Below are 27,144 nucleotides of genomic sequence, written 5' to 3' on the forward strand. Positions count from 1 at the left end.
AATTAACTATGTCTTACCGTGAAATTCCGTGACAAAATCAGATTTTTTTTCAACTAAATTGCATTTTACAATGGGGATATTGAAATATTTCCCCTGCCATAAATAAATATCCTCATATCACTATTTCCATGTATTTCCGGATTCGCGGGGGAAATCCCTATTCCCAAGCAAGTGTTTCTAGTTTAGCTTCTAGTCTAAAACTAAAACTACTATCTGCAATCAATATGAGAACAAAGTGTTTGTAACTAAAAATTCATTACAAAAAACCCAATCCAAATAATACTTTAGGTATAGTATAGTAGCATAGGCCTATCATTTATATCTCCGAAAAGGTTCAAAACCCATGAGAGGCTGAGAAAATAGTTTATAACATTTTTTTTACAAAAACGTTTATTTAGTGGTGTGCGCCCAAAAGGTCAGCTGATTGGTCCGAGTTCATTGGATAAAATCAGGCCTGGATAAAATCATAAACGGGGTTTATAGCTGAACAGATGATACATAAAAATCTTGTGAAACTACGTATTCTCAACGGAAGGTGGGTATATGATAGCATGTAATAAACATTTTTAGTATACATGTCTGATTTACTGATAGTGATACTGTCATGGGAAGTGGAAATTTCGTGGTCAATAATGATGGTTATGCATGTGTGCAGTGCCGTACTATTACGCTGACTTTCGTATTCGGCGAGGAGGACGATTTCGACCTCCTGGTTTGTTTACTTTGACTTTGAAGGAATACTGTCCAACGTTCCCTGCGGGAATCAAGCCAGCCCGTAGACAGCTCGTTATAAAAGTAATTAAAGTATGGAAGCCGCCATTACCCTGCCATCGCGTAGGCCTGGAACACTACCGCGATTTCTACCGGCTATATCGCGTCCGTGCTCTGCGTTCAAGTCATGAAAAATCGCGGCTTGCTGCATCCACGGTTAGACTTTTTCAAGTCTGCTACAGTGCATTTTTTTTCAAATGTTGAACAGGTTTTTGAACACTTTTAATTATATTTGTCAGCGCATCCATGAACTTAATTTATCAAATGCATTAAATCAACCAACAATCCCGCTATTCGGGCCAAGATTTATACAAGAAAAATACTGTTTCAATCACGAAAATTAACCTAAATTTCGCGCATACACGTAAGACTTGGCGATAGTCTATTCAGATATTGTTGTCAAGCTCGAGGTGATTGACCCCTAATGATTGACAGTTGGGAACGCGTACTGTACGCGAAGATGAACGCGTTGTCGTGGTAGCCGGGTTCTAAAGTGGGTGCTAAAACCTCAAATGGCGACCTCCATGCGTGTTCCGGGGGGTGCTAAAGTGGAACCAAAACAACAGCGGGAATCGTGTGTTAAATCGACATAGAAAAGAACAGGAGGGATCAGCGAAATTTACTGTCAGCCCTCTGATCAAGCGGCCAGGAATAGTGTGCGCCTGTTGTTGGTTACTTAGTCTTGCTTCTTATATAGGTGGCTTGTGATTGCTGTTTTAAATGCTTGAGGTTCTTTAATGTTGGCTATGCTTTCTGGTATCGAGTTCCAATCTCGAATTGTTCTTGGAAAATATGAGTTCTTATAACAGTCTTTTGTAGCCGTTATTGTTGCAAATGCTTGAGTATTGGTATGACGTGACGTACGTGGGGCGTGCTGAAGGAGGTTTCCGACAGGTAGGGATAGGTGACCGGTGATGGCTTTCTGCAATGTGGTCAGTCGCTTACACTTCCTTCTAATCTGAAGTGACTCCCAATCCTACGGAAAGCCATATCGGATATTGTTGTATGATGATGAAATTTTGCACACAAGTCTATGGAGAGTTACGTCATCATACAACATTTGTGTTGTACGATGAAAAATGTGTTGTATGATGATGAAATTTGGAAAACTACGCAAAAAAAAAAAAAAAATGTTGCACGATGATTTCACACTCTTCGTCAAATTTTCATTGGCTCATCATTATTGTATGTCTGATGATGAAGGTGTACGATGAACAGTGTTATGCACGACGTTGTGTCGAACGCTTTCACATCATCATACACACGCCACATGTTCGTCATGCGTGGCGAAAATCCACATCGTGCATCACCCATTTTTCTCATCGGACATCCACCTGCACAGCTTCCTCATACAACATGATCAAGTACTTCAAGTTCGTTATGCGTGGCGAAAAGTCCACATCGTTCATCTTCATCATACATACATTTGAAAAAACATGCAATGTGCATCATGCATCGTACACTTCACCATCATCGTATCGCATACACTCAAGTATCGTTAAATAGTAATTTCAGAAAGCATGTTTCACATATTACAAAGTACGGCGTGCTATTTCCCTATAAACCTGTTACAATTAAAATTTTCTTTAAGCTGAAATTTGTGTCATTTACACTCATAAAAATGGGCAGATACCTATTTCAGTTTATTGTTTGCACTCACAAAACGGAGTAATCCCAATCATTAGTCGAGAGGGGTTAGTCTACTGAATGTCAAATGTTTAATAGCCTATATATACGTATACTCAGAGTATTTTATGAACTAGTAAGATGTTGAAACAACTTCCAGTTGAGATGCTTTCTAGCCTAGAATAGAAACACTTTAGGAAGGTTTTGTGATCATAAGGGGAGGCTCAATTTTCGGTTGTTTCTGTCATTTCTGCCTTGAGTTGCTGAATTTTCAGTGCAGTAGTTGTAGTCCTTGCCCCTATAATATGTACCTCTTACTTGTCACCAATCTGCTATAATTTTTAAGAAAAATGCAAAAATAGGCACAAAATTTGCCAGGGGTGTAGTACCCCCTTAACAGATTCTAGAAGGGAGTAGATAGGCCTAATACGCATACATGATACATCCAATATGTTCCAGTGGTACGCACGAGGGATACTTTTTTTAGGAGCACACCATGAAGGGGGGGGGCATGGGAGTTTTGGAGAAAAAAACTTCACCCACTAGTGAGACGAAAAAGAACTGCGCCTCACTGATGAGTAAAAAAAATATCCCACCCAACTCTGTATAGGCCTAGGTATAAAATAAAATTGAAAAAAAAATCTGCCACCTTCGCCTGACCCAAACTCACATGCCCCCGAATCTATGGTGGTCCCATATCATGTTTATGCTGAAAACATAATTTATGGTGGCCTTTATTATGTAACACTATTAAACATGTTTGAACCATAGACATTCAAAATGATGTAATCCCACAATGGCCCTACAAAAAAGGATAAACTTGACCTGTACGACCTTGTGTAATTGTTTCTGGTGCTCAAGAGAACATGCATTAGCATCATCACAGGTATAGCTCGATATCTTCAAGTGATGATGAGAGGAAAACATCTGTTATCTACAATTGCCTGATATTTTAGCTTTATATTAAAAATAAAGAAGTTTTCACAAACTGTTACAGTCTGTAATTTTCCAACAAGTTTACGGGCTGTACAAATTAGCGTGCCAAAAATGCATTCGGCCCTTCTCGGAGCTTCTAGGCCTGCCAAAAATCTTTGCCCTTTGCACATGCCACATTTATGGGAGCCCAATGAGCTATTCCAGATATTATCCACACCCCCCCCCCAAAAAAAGATGACACTGGGATTATCCTTCTATTCTCGGAGCTTCTCGGCCTGCCAAAAAATCTTTGCCCCCCAACCCTTTGCACATGCCAGATTTTTGGGAACCCAATGAGCTATTCCAGATATTATCCACCCCCCAAGATGACACTGGGATTTCCCATTCCTTGTTCTCGCAATATTACATGGGAATTCCCATTTGTAAAATCTTTACATTCTACAATTTCTTCCCCCTTTCTCTCATTCCTTCCCGCAGTGGCGTGCGCAAAGGGGGGGGGGGGGGCAGGGGGCACATGCCCCGCCCACTTTTGTTGGTCATTCAGGGGAAATCAGTCATTCGGGGAATTGGAAGGTCCCGTGGAAGGAAAAATCTCTGAGAAAGTATTTATGAAAGAGTCCGTCACTTTTGACGGTGCCAAAACGTCAAAATTTGCCCCTCAAAATAGGATTCCTTGCCCTTTAAAAACGCTAAAACCCCAGAGCTTCCCCTGGACTACACCAGGGGCCCTAAAGCGGGCCCCTGGACCCCACCCGTGAGGGGCTTCATGGCAAGCCGCTAGCAGTGCTCGGGGCACTCACATGTTAAGGTGGTGCGGGTATGTGCGGCGCTCAAGGGTCCCTTTTCAGGCTCTCCGGCAGTTCCTTAAGCCCCACATTTGGATCTGCTCCAGTTCTTTGAGCCTCAAACTCTGACAATTGTAGCTCTTTAAGCTCAAATTTGGAAAGAATTTAGAAATTTTTAGCTCAACAGCCTATAATTTGGCCCTAATTTTAGTTCTTCAAGCCCCTATTTTGCCCGAAAATCAGTTCTTAGTTCCCAAAGTTCGGCGCTCTCACACCCCTACCAAAATTTAAGTTGAGTGCCCCCGGCAGTGCCAGCACCCTAACCACACTCCATTCGGGGAACTGAACAACCTGGCCCGCCACTTTGAATCCTGCTTTGAATGTGCTGCGATTTCACTGCCACGGTTCCTTTAAATTACTTCCCCCTAAAATACTTCCCCTTCTCGTCCTTAAGTTTCCCTCCTTCTCTTTTCTTCTTCATTATATTCCAATTTCTTCCCCCTTTCTAGCTCTCATTCCTTCCCCCTTCAATTACACTAACTTAAATTACTTCCCCCTCAAATCACTTCCCCTGTTTTTTCTAAGTTACCAGACTATACTCAGTTCAGACTCGGGGCACTTAACACTAAATGACCACGCTGGTATGTTCCCCGGAAAGAACCCCTTTTGGATTTCGTAGCTCTGAAAGACCCCCTATATTGACTAAAATAGAGCTCTGAAAGGCCCTTGATGTTATAATTTCAGCTCTAAAAGACCCCAAAATTGCTCATTAAATCAGTATGTCTGGTTTTTTTTTTTCAGGCGATTTTCAACAAAAAAAGCTAAGAAAGACCTTGATTTAGACTGTTCGCAGCTCCAAAGACCCCCTTTACCGCTCCCAAAGACCCACCACCTCAAAATACCGGGGAACATACCCACCAAAATTTTGATGAACCCCCCAGCAGCCCCCCGGGTTCAGACTATGATCACTATCTCACATGGTGCAAGAAAACGAATCGTGAAAGTCTAGTGACTTGGGCCCGATCTTGGGTCATGTCCCTGTCTGCTTGAAATGTCCATCAACAGATAAATTCAAAAAGTCCCCCTCCCACGTCCACATCATCCATTGTGAGGTGTTGGGTCTTTGGGAGCTGACGGCGTAACGAAAAAGTGGTAAAAATCAAGGGTCTTTCTTGGTTTCTGGAAAAGACCAGAAATGTGAGGAATGGGCAATTTTGAAGGTATTTAAGGCAGCTGTGTACTCACAGACATGCGGTGACGGTGGGAAAAGGGTAGCTATGGGTGGCGTAGCGTGGGTCATCCGATTGGGGGGGGGGACCGACCATAATTGAGTGACACGGGTCTGATTTGGGGGGCACAAGTCGTTTTTGGCCATTTTCTTATGGGATTTTCTAAAATTTGCAGTCGAGGTATCGGTATCCTCCGCAGTGGCGTAGCCAGCACTTTTTCAGCGGGTGGGCAAAGAGGGAACAAGGGGGGGAAAACCAACTTTTAAGGGGGAACTTTGACCGGGAAATTTGACGAAAATAGTCAAAATGGGCTAAAATCTTACATATCAGCATGATCAGGGCGGTCAGCATCCCACTGTTGGGGAGGGCAAGACTTCTCACAGGGGGAGCTGCCCCTTCCCCCGCCCTCCCCGCTCCTTGACTACGCCACGCCACTGCCCTCCCGTGCTATTAACTTTAGACATAATTATTTATATTTCATGCAAAATGCTTGAAATTATGTTAAACGCCCGAACAATTGTCAGTGATGGGGGATAAACTTATGGCGGCCAACCCAAGGGAAAACCAATATTTGAGGTAACAAACATGTCGAATATTGTGCATATTCGATTCTTTCCCTCAAAATTGGAAACTTCTCCTCAAGCATGTCAAGACTACAAAAGGCCCATTCGTGTTGCCCCTATTTAAATGAGGACACAGGCGGCAAGTCCATAAATGAGGGACAAATACCCAGTGGCAGCGCCACGGGGGCATGGGGGAAAATACCCTCGTCAGAATTCTTGTCCCCTGTTGCCCCCAGTAAAAAACCCAAATTAGGAAAATTTCCACTTTTTACGGCATTTTTGCAAATTTGTTGATTTTGCCCCCTCCCCGAAATTCACTTTACCCCAATGCCCCCTCCCGGACAAATTCCTGGCGCCGGCGCCACTGCAAATACCCCGATGTCTCCTTCGTGCCGCCCTTGATAGGGTGCAGGCAACTGGGGAGCCCAATGAGGGGCAACTGGCGGCAAAGCCCACGACCGCGGTGGGAGTGGGGGATAACACAGGGATACCCAGTGTTCGATTTACCACCTGCATACCTGCACCAGTGCATGTAACATTCCCTCTGTGCATGCAGCTTTTCACTACCTGCCTGCACGCGTGCATGTACGATTTTAGCGCTAGCGATATGACAAGGCAATATACAAAAGTAAACAAGCAGTCAGTCCGATTTGGAAAAACCCAATCTATTTTTAGCGCAATATCCTGAATTCATTAGAAGGGCTGGCGCAAATCGCGCAATTGACAATTCCCGATACCCCTATCACGTGAGAACTGTCACTTTTTTCATTGACTTCCCTAGTCTCCTACACAGCCAGTTTGCGTCGGTCTGATACTTGTCGATCCTAACGAACATTCGAGATAGCCACATACAGTCTGGTCCGAGACTATGACTTCCCTTAGAAGGGCTAGCGTAATGTGACGTCATCCACCAATTCCCGATACCCTCGCACATGTAGAAGCTGTCATTTTCATTTCATTGAAAAAAAAGAACCGAATTTAAACCGTGGGAAATATTTGTTTACGTCACGGAAAATAATCATAATAATGTCCAGCAAAAAGGAAATAGCTCAAAAACACTTGCATCATTCTGGAAATCGTGCACCTTGTCGGCGACTAGTTCTAGAACAGATGAAGCCACAGCATCCAGTGTTTTGGCTAAGAAATCGGCGAGTGGTCGGCATAAAAATGACAATGACAGTGGAGCCGGGAATATTATTATAAGCTTTAAAACTGACAATGATCGTGATTCAATGTGATTTTATGTTTGCTTTAATTTTGGTGCATGCACACTTTTTGCTGTGCATGTAGAAATTTTGGGCTACATGCACCAGTGCAGGTAGGAAAAAATTTGTAAATCGGACACTGGGGATACCCCGATGCCCCATAGTGTTATTTTTCTTTCATGTCCTTTGATAGTTGTTGGGCCAGTTTGCACCCCCTGGATCCACCACTGAATCTATAGAATGCATGCATGGTGAATCAAAGAACCAAAAGCATGCAAAGAGGGAGATACGTCTTCGTTGGGCCCATACAAGGCAATAGGCCTATTTATATTTTATTTTTTAATTATTGTACATGCATTTCAGATTTGATATCGTGTATACTAATAGTGTTTATCGTTTTCTTTCATACTTGCACAACTTTATCCCTGCAGTTGTAAATACGTATATCACTAACATTCCGTCGTAATAGTTCTTCCATATCTATGACATCTGAGCATTCCAAATACTCATGATATTGATAATAGAGAACAATTATTAAATTCGATACTAAACGACTGGTAATAAAGACTAAGTACTACTCAAATACTGAAATTCTCAGTAATTGTAAGTGTGTAGAAAAGTTGTAAGATGTTTAAAATGGTTCACTTCGCATAATCGCATCTTCCTGCTTGCCGTTAACATGGTTAACAAAATTAATGCTAATTTGCTTTATTCGTGGGGTGGTGGGGGGAAAGGAGCCTGGGCACATAAAAAAATTGATGGTTTGTTCCCTCGGAATTTTTAGGTGGTGGTCTTCGGGAGCTGGCGGCGTACCGGTAAAAGGGTGTCTTTTGGAGCTGGGCACAAGTAAAATGAGAACTTTTGGAGCTGCAAACAGTCAAAATCAAGGGTCTTTCTCGGCTTTCTGCATGGTTGAAAATCGTTTGAAAAAAAAACCCCAGAAATATAAGGAATGAGCAATTTTGGGGTCTTTTAGAGCTGAAATTATCAAAATCATGGGTCTTTGGAGCTCTATTTTGGTCAAATATAGGGGTCTTTAGGAGCTGCGAAATTAAAAAAAGGGGGGATGGTCTTTCCGAGGACATATACCTGTGGTCATTTGTATTAGGTGCCCCCACCCCACATCATGCAGTTATTGTTGCCTACATGTATGCACACAACACAGGTGACAGGGACACTCACATCCGCGATAATGAAAACGCGTAAAAAGGGTCGTTTTTCGCATAGACATATTTTTGTCTGGGGTTTTTTCGTGGGTAGGCACGATCTGCCGCGTGTCGCGTTTAGGGTGTCAAAAACATGAAAAATTGGAAAAAGGGTAGCAAAATTGCAATTGCTAAATACGCTGAAATGAAATTTAGGGTATGAAATTTGATGTTAGGAATGAAATCCCTGTTTAGGGTGTCGTTTTAGCAAAGGGTTAAATCCTTGTTTAGGGTGATTTTCAAAAGTTGATTATCGCGGATGGTGTACGGGCCACAATGGGAGTGACCCCCCCCCCCCGGAATTTTACTTCACCGGGCAGCCCTGGCTTGGTCGTATTTGGAAGATTGGTGTCACGAAACCGTAAAAAAAAAAAAAACGGGGAGGGGCTAATAATTATTGCACAGCCCCTTGGCTATATACTAAAGTTAAGAAATAATTAGGCTATAGAATAAAATAAGAAATCATGCTTGATAAAATAAGAAAAAAGAAAAGGGAGCCAAACAACCACCTCAGAACATACGGGGTGGTGTTGAATTCCCAAAATGAAAAAACAATGTGCACCCCCCCCCATTAACCACGGGTGGGGGCACAATCCGCACATGACTAGTATGACCACCCCTAAGCACACTTCTCATGTCAAACAGCCCAGCAAACACAAAACGTTTTCGACTTCATTCGCAAAAGGTTATAAAAGGTTGTCAGAAAACGTTTAAATGTCGGGTTATATAAAGGGTACATTAATGGTATAAAACGTTTTCATAACATTAAATAACATTTGTTGGTAATTTACTGCACAGCAAACACAAATGTTTTACAGAAAACATTTAAATGTCGGGTTATATAAAGGGTATAAAAACGCGTTTTAATAACATTCCAAAAACATTTTTGAAAACTTGGTACAAATCATTCTAAACAGAATGTTATTTTGGGGTTGAAAAATATTTTGCAAAAAATGTTTACAATAACGTTTTTAAAATGTTTTCACGACCTTTATATAACCCGACATTTAAATGTTATTAAAACGTTTTGTGAAAAACATTTTAAGAACATTTCTGTGTTTGCTGGGTGCAAATATTTTAACATAATGTTATTTAAGTGTTGACAAAATATTTGGCCAAAAATGTTTGCAAAAATAATTTACAATGACATTTCAAAACATTTTAAAAATATTGTTGTAGTGTGTTTTCATACAAAAGCGTTTTAAAACGATTTCATGACCTTTATATAACCCGACATTTTAATGTTATTAAAACGTTTTTACCTAAACCAAAACCCAAAATATAACTTATTTAAAATGTTTTAAAAACGTTTTTGTGTTTGCTGGGAGGGTGGCCATAATCAATTAAAACATTTTCATAACGAAAATTACTATTAACGTATCCAAGATTAATGCTTTTTGGCTTTCTCTTCATCATTCAGCGCCTTCATCATCATACATACAATTTTTCATGTCTCACATCATTCTTCAACATTATCCGAAATGGCTTTCTGATGTACGACGTGGAGTGTAGTATCGTCATACATCATCGTTTTCTCATCATACGTTGATTTTTTTCACGTCGTATGTACACTCTTCATCATCATGCGGCGAAGCATCTCGCATCGCACCACACCAATTTCCACGTCGTGCGTACACTCACTCTTCGTTATCGTCGCCACAATCCACATCGTGCGTCGACGCTACAACGTGACCATTCATCATTCTTCATGAAATCAAAGGTGTTTCATCATACAACGTTTTACGGAAAGCAATTTCGGATATGACGTCCGTGGATTCTTCATTATACAACATTTTATTTTCATCATTCAACGTTTTCATCATCATACATACAATTTTTCACTGTTCCACATCATCCTTCAACATATCCGATATGGCTTTCCGTACAATCCAGCTTCTGGAGCAATTCTGTCATACATCCTTGTGATCTGGACTTGTAATCTCCGCTTACAAAGCGGGCCGCTCTCCTTTGTACCATTTCTATCTTATTATTTAAAACTTGTGTATATGGATCCCATGTGGGAGATGAGTATTCAACCAAAGGTCGAACCAGTGTCTTGTAGGCCGACTCTTTAACATGTTGAGGGCAAGAATATAAATTTCTGCGGATGAATCCTAAGGTGCGGTTAGCAGATGCCGTTATATTATCAATATGTTTGTTCCAGGTGAGCTTATCAGTGATCGTAACGCCAAGGTATGGGTGACTGTTTGTTGCTTGCAAGATGGAATTTCCCAGGGTGTAATCAAAATGGAACACAGATCTTTTGTGTGTGAGTCTCATAATAAAACACTTAGCTGGGTTGAAATGCGTTTGCCAGTCTTTTTCCCATTTATGAGTGTGTTTAGATCTTGTTGTAAAGCATCTGCATCAAACTGGTTCTGTATTTGTCTGTATAGTACACAATCGTCTGCAAATAGACGGACTGTGGAGTTTATGTTGTCTGGAAGGTCATTTATGTATACAAGGAACAGCAGCGGACCAAGCACCGTGCCCTGAGGGACGCCGAAGCAACGTTGGTCCATGTCGAGTGTTCACCACCGACTACGACCCTCTGGACACGATGCTTGAGAAAGCTGCTGATCCATGTATGTGTTTTGTTGTGAATACCATATCTGTTTAATTTGTTTAAAAGCCTATTATGGGGACTACATCAAAGGCCTTTGAAAAGTCCATGATTACCATATCCACTTGGGATTTATTATTCAATGAATGAGCTAGATCATGAGTCGTAAGAATTAGCTGAGATTCTGTTGAGTGTTTAGTCCTAAATCCATGTTGTTTTTCAGTTAAAACTGAAAACTGGTCAAAATGTCTCATAATGTTAGAATGTATTATATGCTCTAAGGTTTTGCAGCATATTGGCGTTAATGAAACAGGGCGATAATTTGACGCCCACGTCCTATCTCCTTTTTTAAAGATAGGGGCAATATTTGCCTGCAACCATGAATTTGGAAGAACCCCAGTGTCATAAGATCTTTGAAAAATAACACAAAGGGCAGGAGCTAACTCCTCCGCAGCCAATTGGAGGATACGCGCTGAGATCCCGTCTGGGCCACTGGCCTTTTTGGGATCAAGCTCCCTAAGCAATTTGGCTACACCTTCAGGCGAAATGGTGATATCTGGCATGGTTGGAATTTGAGTAATTGGCTCTTTGGGTGGATTATTATCTTCCTTTGTGAAGACCGATCTAAATTGCTCATTTAGAATTTCAGCTTTACAAACATTGTCCGACTCAAGCTTACCATCTTTCTTGAGTGTTGGAATTCCCATAGCATCAATCTTGAGGCTTTTTATGAAAGACCAAAAGCTCTTAGGTGAATCAGAACAAACGTCAGCAATGTGTCTCCTGTATGAGTTCCTGGTTTCTTTAAATACAGTTTTTCTTTTTTCGTTGAAATTCTCATGATTGCTTGGGTTTGGTGATTTTTTGTATGCATTAAACGCTCTCTGTTTACGCTTATGAAGGCGTTTGATTTTCTTATTTATCCAGGGGGTTTGGTTTCTCTTTGAGGCCATTTTGGATGGTATGTGTGTGTCCATTGCTTCTTCTATAGCACACTGAAAATCATTGTACAGCTCATTGACTGTGCTGTTGGAAACATTTTACTCACAAATAAATCTGACCAATTTTTTAGGTCACATTTGAGAGCCTCTAAATCAGCTTTGTGGTACAAGAAAATTTTGCGAGCTTTCTGCTTATTGATTTTAGGTTTGCAATTAACAATGATCAAGGGGATGCTGTCATGGTCACTTATACCTGGGACCACAGTAGATTTTTCAACCAAGGTAGGGTTGGTGGTAAAGAATAAATCAAGTGTGTTGTTCCCACGTGTTGGCTCACTCACAACTTGCTCCATACCAAACTCAGCCTGTATTTCCAATAATTTCTTGGAAAGGGATGGATATTGGCCTCCTGGTTTGAATGAGTTATTTTCCCATTCAATGTCTGGGAGATTGAAATCTCCCGCCAAAAATATTTGACCTTTGCTTGTAGCTCTAAGCTTGGTCAGTGAGGCATGAAGCTCATTCATATACTCAATTGAATTCCCAAATATCTGGTATCGGTAAAAGGCACCTATGGTGGTGTCCCGAGCTCCCTGGATCTTAATAGTTACCCAAACCACCTCACAATTTGTGTCTAAGTCCACTCTGTGAGTACCTATCAGGTCACTTTTCAGGGCAATCAAGACCCCACCACGCTTGGCACCTACCCTGTCTTTACGCACTATGGTGTAATTTGGTGGTAAGAGCTCACTGCTATTGATATTACTGTCAAGGTGAGTTTCAGTTCCAATAATTATGTCTGGTTCATAATTCTCAATACAGACTGCAAGGTCTGCAACTTTGCTACGAATACTGCAGAAGTTTATTACAAGTGATTTAAGAGTCTGTCTTGTGACTCTTGGAGCTTTGGGCTTAGATTTGTTTACACCTGCCTTACTATTTTTAGGTCTACTTGAATTTGACCCAGTTTGTGAGTCACCTAATTTACATGGTGAGGAAGCTGCCAACGTGGACTGAGTGGCCGCTGTAATCACTAGCAAGACTAGAGAAACTGTTACTGAGCTCAAAGGTTGAATTGGAAAAAGACTGCTGGCAAAATTTGGTATGCCGCACTGGCAGCAAATCCAAGAAATCTGACTGCTCTGAAGAGCTTCATAAATTGGTGTTGACATGCCCATACACTCAACGTGGTACCATGAATCACAACCATCACAGCACGTGGCCCGCTGGTTCCACTTGGCAGCTTTCCCACATATTCCACATGGAAATTTGGGTGTATAGGGCCCAGGGTTTGGGTGAAGATCACCCGCTTGCATCAAAATCAAGGTATAATACAACAAAGAACATGTTGAAATACTAGAACTACACAATTTGGTATTACTAGAACATTTGGAAAGTAATGATGTGTGTAGAAAATTGTTAAGTTTGAGTCCTGCAGTGATGTTAATTGTTGCAGGGAGGTACTTGTACTCAAATGATGATGACATGAGTAATGTTTGGTTAGGTTTAGCGCTGGCAAATGCACCCAGAAATTTGTCATGCACGTTTTCAGATTCAACATTGTTGTTGGATATCTTCCCATGTATGAGTCCTAATAACGATACGATGGAGAATAATATGCTACACAAATTCATCTTGCAAGACAAAATAATACACTGTCACTGGAAAAGGGTCACCTATCACAAACCTATGGTACTAACTCACGACAGCTACCCCGTTGTACGCCACGGCAATGTTGAAATTATTCTTCCATTACGATGTCAGGAGACGCCATCTTGGAAATAAAATCCCCGGATGTGTCCACTCGCAGCATGTACACCGCTGTAGCAATTTTTCTCTGAGGTGACGAAAAATTGTATCCAAAAATACGTGAAGATAAAGTCAGAAAATAACAGTTTTTCTGCACAAGCCGGTTCTAGGGTGTTATTAGAACAGTTAAGCAAGACTCTCGTCTCTAAATAGGAGCTAATAGAGCTAAAAGGTGACAAATTAGCTCAATTTTCGGCAGCGATGTTCAAGCCGATGCTCACTAGACGATGAGGGCGCACGTAAACAGAGAGGTAGACAAAAAACCGTTCCGCTTGTCCAAACACTCAAGTATCAGAAGGATGGTCCACAATAGCGTGATTCACGTAACCTGAATAGGGATTAAAAAGCTGTCACGTAGAACCATGTGCTTCTATTGTCCAATTTGCCATCAAGATTTCATATGGAAACAGTTCAGACCCAGTACACGATCATGTCAGAAATTAATATTTTGTTCTGGGTCTGATTATTCGGACTAGCATGTGTGTAAGCTCAGCTCAGATTTTAAGCTTCCTGAAAACACTCTTGTAAAGTAAATTTATCTGACAGTATTACTTCTGTGGTCCGGGTATGCGCTGGTGAATTGCGATCGCGTAGAAGTGAAAAGGTCGCCTACTACGCGCCGCGCCGACGACCAATGGGTCAACCGGCTGGTTGTCAAGTGCGTCGATCAGCCAATCGGCGTGATTGTTTATTTCTTCTGTGTGTACGCTCGTCTACGCTTGGCGCACAGCTTGGACCACGGAAGTAATAAAAAATTAACTTCACATTTATAAACATACTAAAACCACAAACTCACTAATTTCAACTTTCACTACTAATAAAATAAAACGCATACTGTATTAAAAGGGCATTTTGTGATCCACAGCCTCATCCCCCCACTTTTCTCAAAAAAAGTTGAGATTTTTATATCACTGGAAACCTCTGGCTACAAAATGTTTATGTACAAAATATTTCTTGCAGATTAATTCGTTTAGCCACGATATCGTGAAATTTGAATTTCGTTCTGGTACACCAGTGACCAGAATTCAGAACGAAATTACAACGTATTGTCTATGGAGCAGCTAGTGTAACACATAATCATGCATTAAACTCGCAAACGCAATATCGGAATCAACTGAAATTTTGGGAATATGCTTTTTTCGTGGATATGTACTGAAAAATGTCATAAAAAGAGGGTTAGAAATATCTATAAATCACAATTCATGATTATCGCTAATTTCACAAACCCGAATTTTGTATAATCATGCAAGATAGTGATTTTAATTTAAGAAATAGTAATTTATTCAATCCCGCTTCACCTATTTATATGTTTCCTCTTGTAGCGAGCAATCAATCCCAATTGTGTTTATTTGTTCTTGTGCAGGATAGGCCTAACTAGAGTTTTGTAGAGTGGCCTGAACATCTCTTCGTGCATGTAATCAAAAGTGCACTTGATATCATTTAGACCCACTATCCTATTTGTCTTGTTGCTTATGGTCCCAACATGCCTGCTGAATCAAATATCACTCCTAGGTCTTTTTCTATACGTCGAACAACTGAATACATGCACAACGTACGGACCAATATATTTTTGTAAACATTTTAGGCCTATAACAAAATGTATATTTTACATACAATTGTACAACTATCGCTTTCTACCCTATGACCTATAAAAGTTACCTGTCCGCAAAGTGTCCGCAAAAAACTGGTCATCGCAAGTATCTTTGATGCTGAAAACTATATAAGGATATTCACGCAGGGACAGGCCGAAAACCTTACCTCGATCGTAAAATCCAGCCCATGCATGTCATAAATAATTCATTATTGTATTGTGTAAATGTCACTGATTGTGTCCACGTATTGTTATTGCACCTGTTAAAGCAGAAGTCATGCTGAATTTATACTTGATCGCTGGATCACCATGTGAATTCGCCTATTAAAAAAAAAACCTCTACGACCAGGTTGTTAAGCATCGAGCACGCTGACTGGCTTAGCAAATATCCAATTATTTTTTTAAACCAATCAGGTTAGACGTACTTTACTGGCGGGTCACATTAATTCATACCGTAAAAGGCCGTCGCCTTCATTGATTGGCTAACAATTGCGATGAATGGTGTTTGCAACCAATCACAAAACGGGTTACAAATAAATAAGGCGCCCATCGGAAAATCCATGATGACGTCATGCCACGCGGTAGCCGGCGCGGCGGCTTCGCTTTTCTGCTCGCTTTAAAAGCGAGAGCTTTTAAACCTGTTTTTGCCGGCAAAGTGGCAAAAACCTGGCAAAAACTGTTTTTGCCAGTTTTTGCCTGGTTTAAACCAAAAATGCAAAAATGGCAAAAACTCACATATAGTCACTCAAATATTAAAAAGTGACACAGGAAGCTCATAAACAGGAACACACAACTTTTAACGATTCATTAAACATATTTTTTGTCTCATTAAGTCCTTAAAATGAAAAAGTTTTGAATTTGATACATGTATGCCACATTTCGGTTAACTGCACTTGAGCAATGAAAACGCATGCCTTTAATTTCTTAATATATTGCTTATAATTACAAAATCTGGCCTTGTTACACTCGGGAACTTATTTTTGTAACTTAATTATTTGTTTTGAGATGAAAAACTGAACTATAAATCACTTTTTTAGTTTTTGCCATTTTTGCCGGCAAAAACTGTTTTTGCCAAGTGGTTAAAACCGCGGTTAAAACCGCGGTTTTTCCACCTGCAGCAAAAACCTGCGAACCCTGCTTCCGAGGTTGGAGGTTGTGAAAGTTGTATGTATGTAGAGTTATGGTAGGTTTCGGTGGGATCTTACGTTCGGGAAACGAATCCGAAATTGACGCTGCACTACCAAAAAGCTTTCTGTTCTTAATTAAGACAGTATACCTCTGCCATAAAATTCATCTCTTGCAAACTTATTTAGAAATATGCCACATAGTTACAAAATGCATGAAGGCCTATTTAAAATTCAAAAATTGCGCCAGATAAAACCTTTGTAATTGTGTCCTTTTTATGCTAATTGATGGTCAATAACAGGAGTGAAGTTCGAGTACATGACAAGTAAATGGGGGTTAAAATCGATTGTATTCTTTCATACATGTAAAACAATCACTTTTCAAAGACTACGGAAAGCCATATCGGATATGTTGAAGGATGATGTGGAACAGTGAAAAATTGTATGTATGATGATGAACACGTTGAATGATGAAAATAAAATGTTGTATGATGAAGAATCCACGGACGTCATATCCGAAATTGCTTTCCGTAAAACGTTGTATGATGAAACACCTTTGATTTCATGAAGAATGATGAATGGTCACGTTGTGCGTCGACGTACGATGTGGATTGTGGTGACGTATAACGAAGAGTGAAAGTGACGCACGACGTGGAAATTAGTGTGGTGCGATGCGAGAAGCTTCTCCGCATGATGATGAAGAGTGTACGTACGACGTGGAAAAGATCAACGCATGATGAGAAAACGATGTACTCATGATACGTACTACACTCCACGTCGTACATCAGAAAGCCATTTCGGATATGTTGAAGAATGATGTGAGACATGAACAATTGTATGTATGATGATGAAGACGCTGAATGATGAATAGAAAGCCAAAAAGCTACGTTGGATACGTTAATAGTAATTTTCGCCCGGGGGGGGGGCACTTCCATGACAGATATGCATCATGTGCCTCGGGATAGACCCCCTTTTTCAAACCGGCTTGTACCCAATGACCCCCTTTTTGTGTTATGGTCCTACCTATTACCCAATGACCCCCTTTAAAAAATTCATGTACTCAATGACCCCCTTTTTCTATTTCCTGATTTACACAATGACCCCCCTTTTAATTCCCAAATTTAGGTGGTATTTGTGTTCTCCTCCTCCAGAAATAATGAGATTTTTCACATTTCCAAGGTGGCCAAGTTGTTTTTACGCAGTTTGACACTTATATGTGTACTGAATTTTGTACTCTTTTGGTAATCCTGTACTCAATGACTCCCATTTTACTTTTTGTTACACCAATGACCATCCTTTTTTCAAAGTTTCATACCGAATGACCCCATTTTTATTCAGGTTGTGTACTGAATGACCCCATTTTTTTGTAATTATGGCCACCCTCCCAGCAAACACAAAAACGTTTTTAAAACATTTTAAATAAGTTATATTTTGGGTTTTGGTTTAGGTAAAAACGTTTTAATAACATTAAAATGTCGGGTTATATAAAGGTCATGAAATCGTTTTAAAACGCTTTTGTATGAAAACACACTACAACAATATTTTTAAATGTTTTCGAAATGTCATTGTAAACTATTTTTGCAAACCTTTTTTGGCCAAATATTTTGTCAACATTTAAATAACATTATGTTAAAATATTTGCACCCAGCAAACACAGAAATGTTCTTAAAATGTTTTTTACAAAACGTTTTAATAACATTTAAATGTCGGGTTATATAAAGGTCGTGAAAACATTGTAAAACGTTATTGTAAATATTTTGGGCAAATATTTTTTGCAAAATATTTTTTCAACCCCAAAATAACATTCTGTTTAGAATGATTTGTACCAAGTTTTCAAAAATGTTTTTTGGAATGTTATTAAAACGTTTTTATATCCTTTATATAACCCGACATTTAAATGTTTTCTGTAAAAACATTTGTGTTTGCTGTGCAGTAAATTACCAACAAATGTTATTTAATGTTATGAAAACGTTTTATACCATTAATGTACCCTTTATATAACCCGACATTTAAACGCTTTTCTGACAACCTTTTATAACCTTTTATGCGAATGATGTCGAAAAACGTTTTGTGTTTGCTGGGCTGTTTGATATGAGAAGTGTGCTTAGGGGTGGTCATACTAGTCATGTGCCGGATTGTGCCCCCACCCCGTGGTTAATGGGGAGGGGGGGGGGGGGCAGCACATTTTTGTTTCATTTTGGAAATTCAATACCACCCCGTATGTTGTGAGGTGGTTGTTTGGCTCCCTTTTCTTTATTCTTATTTTATCAAGCATGATTTCTTATTTTATTCTATAGCCCAATTATTTCTTAACTTTAGTATAGACGAATCCAAGGAGCCAAGTCATGGTCAGGATTTGGTCGTACATCTTTGGGTAGTCGCTAGCACCAACCTGGTGTATTGAGCGTCCAATTGTGCAAATAAAAGCCGCCTAACACCTAGAGAAGATGCAAGGACGAGGAGGGCTAATAGAATAATAGCAAGGGGGTGACACTAAATTCACGGTTGTTCTATTAGCAACGCAAAATCTATGAAAAATTCAGCTGGTTTACTAGCTAGAGAGTGAGGCCAGTTATCGATCCGTTATAGCTCGTTATGAATAATTCATGTTCGACCACTTGGATCATGTTAATTGAGTTTGGCAAATAACAACGTTGTTAGTTTTGCGAACTTTGCCTGTTCAATGAGAGTATAGCGCTCCCCCAATACATCTAGGCACAAATCACGCGAAAACGATCCAGTTTAATGAAATGGCGGACGGGTATTCCCATCAGGCACCAGTGATATGTTTTTTCAAAGAAAGTCTACTAATTTGATATGAAATTAATGACATTTTGCAATAGCAAAGTCAAAATTAGGACTTGCTGTCAATAATATGAAGGAAATATGTGACAGAGGCAAGGTGGGAAATACAAGTAGTATTTAAGTTATAATAACCTTTGATACCCGACCTGACCTTCCATCATGGCGCCATGATTCGTCTGATGTATTTCTATTATGCTCTCAAGTAAAATAAAATACCAATCTGCCCTGTGCAGACAATGTTACTTGGCTCCCAGCATGAATTATTGATTTTATACGGAGGTAAAGAAATGCACAGTGTATGTGCATGATGTGCAAGCATACTCCAAATATTTACGGTAAATCTGAATAGTGGTCACATGTTGCATGTCACATGTTCGGGAAAACACGTGGCAACATTTTAAGATTTCAGGCTTGTTTACTAGTTAATTGCCATTTTTACTCTTTATTATTTATCTTTGTTAATTAACATATTTTAAATGCTGATAAATCGTGGTTGGCTGCCCATGATATCTGTTAAATTCAATGTTTTATGAATATAATTCTACCACGCAGAGGGGGTCACGCAGCAGAATTTCACATCACCTGACTTAGCTAGATTTCGAAGCTCTGCCTCTTCAAATTCATGTAACTTTCAAAGTTTATACATTTAATATATTTAATATGATACTAATTTTTTGTTATAACCAACTGGTACACGAAATATACTAGCTTATTACCTATACAGAAAGGTGATTATCAGACTTCACTCAGCAAATTGACATGCCCGGCATATGCAGCCATTCTCCGTCTGGATAACATGACTGTCGCCCTCAATACGTCTGGGCACAAGTTTAAATAAGAATACGCTATTTACATATCAATGCGGCCTCATGCTAATTAAAGCTGCCCCATCCAGGAGTTCATCTATGATAATAGCTAATAATATATATATTTTAGGAGATAATTCTGCAGGTAGGCCTAATCCCGTCGCATCTATTCATACATAAGTCCTTTTGTTCGCAAGTATACATCAATGCATAGATACCGCGTGTAGTTAATCCGATTATTATGTCACTTCAACAACGAATAGACCATGCTGTGTGTTTTGTCGAAGGGAACTGTATTGTGTTATTCTTTTGTCTACCTGTGTTTTCGCGGAAGGTGTAAAACGGGTGATGGAATGCAGTTTAATATTTCCGCCAAGGCCGAATCATTTCACATTTTGAGTGCATTGTAGCCGACGGCTACCCAACTAAAGGCTGCTAGTCAGGTGTAGGAATGCGTGAATTTGGATTCCTCTATAGACGAATCCAACGAGCCAAGTCATGATCAGGATTTGGTCGGACATCTTTGGGTAGCCGATAGCACCAACCTGGTGTTTTGAGCGTGCAATTGTGCAAATAAAAGCCGCCTAACACCTAGAGAAGATGCAAGGACGAGGAGGGTTAATAGAATAATAGCTAATAACATATAACCGCAGGTAATCCCGTCGCATCTATTCATACATAGTTCTTTTGTTTGCAAGTACGTCAATGCATAGATACCGCGTGTAGTTAATCCGATTATTATGTCACTTCAACAGCGAATAGACCAGCTGTGTGTTTTGTCGAAGGGAACTGTATTGTGTTGTAAACTGTAATCTTTCTTTTGTCTACCTGTGCTTTCATGGAAGGTGTAAAACGGGTGATGGAATGCAGTTTAAAATTTCCGCCAAGGCCGAATCATTTCACATTTTGAGTGCATTGTAGCCGACGGCTACCCAACTAAAGGCTGCTAGTCAGGTGTAGGAATGCGTGAATTTGGATTCCTCTATAGCCAAGTGGCTGTGCAATAATTATTAGCCCATCCCCGTTTAAATTTCCAAATGGTGTGCCAAGAACGGCTCCCCACATCCGACTCGGTCTGCCCAAATTGCTTGCCCCCCCCCCGATCTGAAATATTTGAACGTTTTTAGTGTTTTTGTAAGCATTTTTAGAGCGTGCTATTAAAAAATGTGTCCCGGGGGGGGGGGCACTCCAACTTTGGAGGTGATGCGTATGTAGGGCTGTTAAGACCCCTTTTTCAGCATCGCTGTCACCCAAAGACCCCATATTTTTTTTTAACACATGCTTCGCTCCGCGCTCTGTCACCCAAGACCCCTATTTTTCCATTTGATCGGTCACCCAAAGACCCTTACAAGTTCAATTTGAACAGCAACTTTCATTTATCACTGATTTTGTTACTTATTTTGAAAAAATAAAGAAATTTGAAGCCATTTAGAACTAGAAATTCGATTTTCGAGGTTTTTGTGGCGCTGTTTTGGTTCTCACCCAAAGATTCCATTTAAAAAAAGGTCATGTTCTCACCCAATGACCCCATATTTTTTACATTTTGCTGTCACCGAATGCCAAAATCATGCTCTCACCCAATGACCCCATATTTTTTACATGTTGCTCTCACCGAATGCCCCTTAGTGCGAAAGCGCCAGCCCTACACCTATATCCATTTCAAATTGAAGTGCCCCCCGTAAATGTGTGTTAAATATTCCTTGTCCCTCTCCTCCCGGCTTGCCAAAATTGACCCCCCCCTCATCTTGGCAATTTTTTTGTGTGCCCAACGATAACGTAACAAAAATAAAAATGATCTTCAATGACAAATACTTGAAAGATTTTATGTTTAAAGTCGTCACTCCCTCTGTTCAAGTCAAAATTCGCCCATGTTGTCTCGTCCACATCAAATTTGTCCTCCTACATCATATCGAAACCTTGGGGAACTAAGATTTTCCGAGCTATTCCACGCTTGAACTCCTATAGAAACACGGGCTAAAATCAGGTCTTTTTTTTCATCTCTTGCCACCGAAACATAATTTGTAGTGATATAACATGGATCTGCTAGTTACATGGAGCTAATACTGTGATCTTTTGATTTTTTCAAAAATAAACATGCATGAAACTTGTTTAGACTCGCGTAGCTAGGGGTAAACTTTTTATTTTAAGTCAAAAATCACGAAAATTTCAGTGTAAATTTCGCGTTTCTTGAAAAACCGGGAGCTTCTAGTCAGCTTCTATTCACCAGAAAAATAAACAGCGCCATCTAATCACTTGGATCTCTTGAGTAAAATTTCTTCAAAGTGACCGCTTTCCATTGATGCAACATTCATTTTGGTGGCGTCAGATTAAGACTCGCGTGTGTTCAAGAAAGAAAACATCGTGAATTCGAAGTCTGACTGAAATCTAGTCATCAGGCCGTCATATCCTAGTCTTTTGCACAGACCTAAACATTTCGACGCACTGAATGCGCAAAGCCAATCGATCAGAAAGTAAACAAACAACCCGCTGAAGAGGTTAAGTGAGCTATTGTGCATAACGTGGACAAGCTTCTTCGCGAAGTTTGTGTAGATTCTATCATATTTGTGGCCAAATTGTAATTTAATTTTTGATTTTTTTATTATTCTGTAACCACAGTATTGTAAAATAAGTAATACAGAATAAAGGTGTGTATCTTTTTGCAATAAAACACAATATAAAGTGGTTAAAATAGCGATAAATGAGTCGTATGTCAAAATAAAAAATTCAACTGATAGTATCATAGGTTTCAGTGCTTCGTTGACAGTATCGATCTGTGTTCACTATGCGTGACCTGTGCGTTCAGGCCAATTTTGATAGGGCACTTTTCACTAAAAAGGTTTCCATATGAAACGGGTCAAAAATGAAAAATGCTTCAAATATCGTATGTTTAAAGTCTCCCTCCCTCTGTTCAAGTCAAAACTCCCCGTTATTATAAGGACTATGCTAATGATTTAAGGATTGACATGTAGAGAATTAACCATACTTGATTGACAGAGAGTACTAAATTTGTACCTATTACGGTTTCGTGACACCAAAATGTCTTAATCCAAATACGACCAAGCCAGGGTTGCCCGGTGAAGCAAAATGTACATTGGAATAACACGGGAGTTTGGATAGATGGTAGGATTCTTTCTCATACAAATGTATGGGCCCCCGTTAGCAATTACTAAAATCATAGCATTTATACTTTTTGATATATGACGCTAACTACTTCATCTCCTATATCTACAACACAGCGCTACCAGTAGGGGTCAATTGCCTATTGTGAGAGCCCCTGTGATGTGTGCATACATGTAGGCAACAATAACTGCATGATGTGGGGTGGGGGCACTTAATACAAATGACCAGACAGGTATGTCCCCTGAAAGACCATCCCCCCTTTTTTAAATTTCGCAGCTCCGGAAGACCCCCTATATTTGACCAAAATAGAGCTCCAAAAGACCCATGATTTTGATAATTTCAGCTCTAAAAGACCCCAAAATTGCTCATTCCTTATATTTCTGGGTTTTTTTTTCAAACGATTTTCAACCAGAAAGCCAAGAAAGACCCTTGATTTTGACTGTTTGCAGCTCCAAAAGTTCTCATTTTACTTGTTCGCAGGTCCAAAAGATACCCTTTTACCGGTACGCCGCCAGCTCCCGAAGACCACCACCTAAACATTCCGAGGGAACAAACTCATCGATTTTTTTTATGTGCCCAGGCTCCTCCTCCCCCCACCCCCACCACCCCACGAATAAAGCAAAATAGCATTTGTTAACCATGTTAACGGAGATGCGATCATGCGGAGTGAACCATTTTAAACATCTTACAACTTTTCTGCACACTTACAATTACCGAATTTCAGTATTTGAGAAGTACTTAGTCTTTATTACCAGTCGTTTAGTATCGAATTTAATAATTGTTCTCTATTATCAATATCATGAGTATTTGGAATGCTCAGATATCATGGATATGGAAGAACTATTACGACGGAATGTTAGTGATATACGTATTTACAACTGCACAGTGGCGTAGCTGGGATTTTTTCCAGGGGGGGGGGGCAAATTTCAGACAATTTTAGCCCAAAATTAAGGTAAATTTTACGTAAAGAGCTGTAAAGGCCAATGTAGCAATGTTACCATATTTCGGTCCAAAACATGGTGTTTTGGGGAACATACCTAGGATATTTTAGGGGCCTGGACCCGTACCCATCTGGTCTAATCGTAAATCCGGCCCCAAGTTTGAAATAGCTTAATGGTAAATGACTTAATCGGCCAATTTTGTGCATGTGTCGATACTGAAAATTTTCGGTTGGGGCATGCTACAAGAAACATGTCGGACACAACCTTCTTGACCACCTTTTTCGACTTTTCTTTTTGGGTTGACCATTTTATTGTTTTAGTCAATATACTGTTCCTATAGGTGCTTTTGTGCAATTAGCATTTCAAAAGATTTATATTTCTTTGTCTTCAAGAAGTCATTACAAGTATATTGTCGAGTATATTGATAATAATCGTATGGCCCTACATAGGCCTATGGATTCCCTCTTTCTCTTTCCCTTCTCTTCCCCATCTTTTTTCCTTTCTCTTTTTTCCCCGCACTAGGGGGGCGGGGGCCCAAATAGACAATTTTGCCAGGCTTATTGACAATACTGTGATGGTATTGCATATCGTATGGATTCCCCATCTCTTTTCCCCTCCTCTTCCTATCTCCCCCTCTTTTCCCCTTCTCTCCCTCTTTTTCCTCTCTCTCTCTTTTTCCCTTTTTTTTTCCTTCGCTAGGGCGGGGCCCAAATAGCTTAGGGGCGAGGGTCTGAGGGGCGGGGGCCCAAATACGCATTTTTGCCAGGGGTAATTGCCCCCCTGCCCCCGGCAGCTACGCCACTGCAACTGCAGGGATGCAGATAGGGTCCTACGTATGGAAATTTTAAGTTGTGCAAGTATGAAAAAACCCGATAAACACTTTAGTATACATAACGTATACGAAATAACATGTACAATAATTAAAAAATAAAATATAAATAGGCCTATTGCCTTGTATGGGCCCAACGAAGACGTACCTCCCTCTTTGCATGCTTTTGGTTCTTTGATTCACCATGATTCAGTGGTGGATCCAGGGGTGCAAACTACCCCAACAACTATCAAAGGACATGAAAGATAAAAATTCCCTTTAAAAGGGAAGGCCAGCGTCAATGCAGAAGAGGTCTTGTAAATAGTTTGGGTCACCGTGAAAGGCATTTTTTAGGATCACGCTTACATCCATGTTACATGACAGTTCACCAAACCATCAATGGTGAGAACATGCACACTGAAACAACAAAACACATTAACTCCTATAACTCCTGTCAACTCTTTAATTCATTACTCCAAATTGTTCTGTATTTTTGTCTTTTTACCCATGCTTATTATAAAAATCAAGAAATACACTGCAGTTGTTAGTTAATTCGCTATGTTAACTCAACTTACATACACATTTTATTTTAAAATAATTTTATATTATTTCGCAATGTATAGTTTACTATAAAGTAGATAGTGGCAAGCACATGATAAAGGACTGATCATTCACTACAATCTTCACTTTTATACTAGCTGTATTTTTTGAATGTGTTGATTGTTAGTCCGAAACTCCTGCAAAGCTATGGACATGGCATCTTACCTACTCCATTCTGTAGTCTGCATTGTGTGTTTTCTCAGTCTTCAATCATTTTGTTGAATGTAATTTTATGAATCAAATAAAAAGATAGAAATTGGCCTCACTTTAGTTATGTGTCATTTTACAGTAGGCCTATTTATCATTTATAAAGTAAGACAATAATTTATTTATTTTCTATAAGTGCATGTCAAAATATGGGATATATTGTTCAATATTATAGCTAGCCCCTAAAAACTTTATTTTCAATCGGATTTTTCCCGTTGAAAAGACAAAACTAATGTTAAAGATAGCAATAATATCATCAATAACATTTTGAGTCAATTTTATCCATAAAACGATACAGGATAGGATAGATAATTACTTTGACTTCAATGTGGTCCATATAATGAAGATTTTGATTCCACAACATTATTAGATCTGTTATCAACATATCAATTATGCACTCACAGGCAACCAAACATCATGCTATCAGTAGTCCACTGATATGACCTCGTGATCATTCCCCGCTTTGACCATGTCATTTTTTTGATATGCTGATTGCTGAACAAGTTTATGTTTATATGTGTAGGCCTAACCTATGATAACTTTTTAAGTCATAATTAATTCAAACATAACTTTGGCAATACTCAATCGTTTTAGATCGTTGAAACGGCAAAACATACATTCTTTTCCTTGCAAATCGAATTAGCAGACATCAAAAACATTTCCACCATGCACGAGAAGTAAAAAAAATAATTCATACCAATAGAAGAAGGCTATAATCTTAGCTAATCTTTAGTGTACACAAACCCCATCTCAGAATTAGGTACCAGCGCCCTATGCGCTGGCGAAAAAGAACACTAAGGAGCATCGGGGTATCCCTGGGTTATCCCCCCACCCCCACCGCGGTCGTGGGCTTTGCCGTCAGTAGCCCCTCATTGGGCTCCCCCAGTTGCCTGCACCCTATCAAATAAGGGCGGCACAAAGGAGACATCGGGGTATTTGCAGTGGCGCCGGCGCCAGGAATTTTTTTCGGGGGGGGGGCATTGGGGCAAAGTGAATTTCAGGGGGGCAAAATCAACAAATTTTATGCGCAAAAATTCCGTAAAAAGTGGACATTTTCCTAATTTTTTCCTGGTTTTTACTGGGGGCAACAGGGACAAGAATTCTGACGGGGTATTTTCCCCACATGCCCCCCCGTGGCGCTGTCACTGGGTATTTGTCCCTCATTTATGGACTTGCCGCCTGAAGTTTCCAATTTTGAGGGAAAGAATATGCACAATATTCGACATGTTTGTTACCTCAAACATTGGTTTTCCCTTCGGTTGGCCGCCATAAGTTTATCCCCCATCACTGACAATTGAAGAGCTTTGTTTCAAAACCCTTTACATCCACTTGAGCAATTTTAAGAACACATACAAAAATCATCCGAAAAATCACTGATATAAGAGGGTTTTCAACAAAAGCATTTTTTCACGTCATGCCTATCCTACCCAAGCATCCCACCAAAAACTGCTTTTGTTGCAAACCCTCATACCGTATGTCAATACTTTTTTTGATGATTTTTTGATGTTT

The 27,144-nt window shown here is 39.9% G+C and overlaps 1 protein-coding gene across 1 annotated transcript in view; it reads left to right on the forward strand.

Moving 5' to 3' along the window:
• Positions 1 to 411: 411 nt before the first annotated feature.
• The window catches only part of LOC140158759 (tRNA modification GTPase GTPBP3, mitochondrial-like), a 77,320-nt gene continuing 50,587 nt past the window's right edge, over positions 412 to 27,144 (forward strand). Inside the window, exon 1 of the mRNA XM_072181967.1 lies at positions 412 to 535. The gene's annotated coding sequence lies outside the window, so the exon portion shown is untranslated. The remainder of the gene's footprint in view (positions 536 to 27,144) is intronic.

Source organism: Amphiura filiformis, chromosome 8 (genome assembly GCF_039555335.1).
Source record: "Amphiura filiformis chromosome 8, Afil_fr2py, whole genome shotgun sequence".
NCBI lineage: Eukaryota > Metazoa > Echinodermata > Ophiuroidea > Amphilepidida > Amphiuridae > Amphiura > Amphiura filiformis.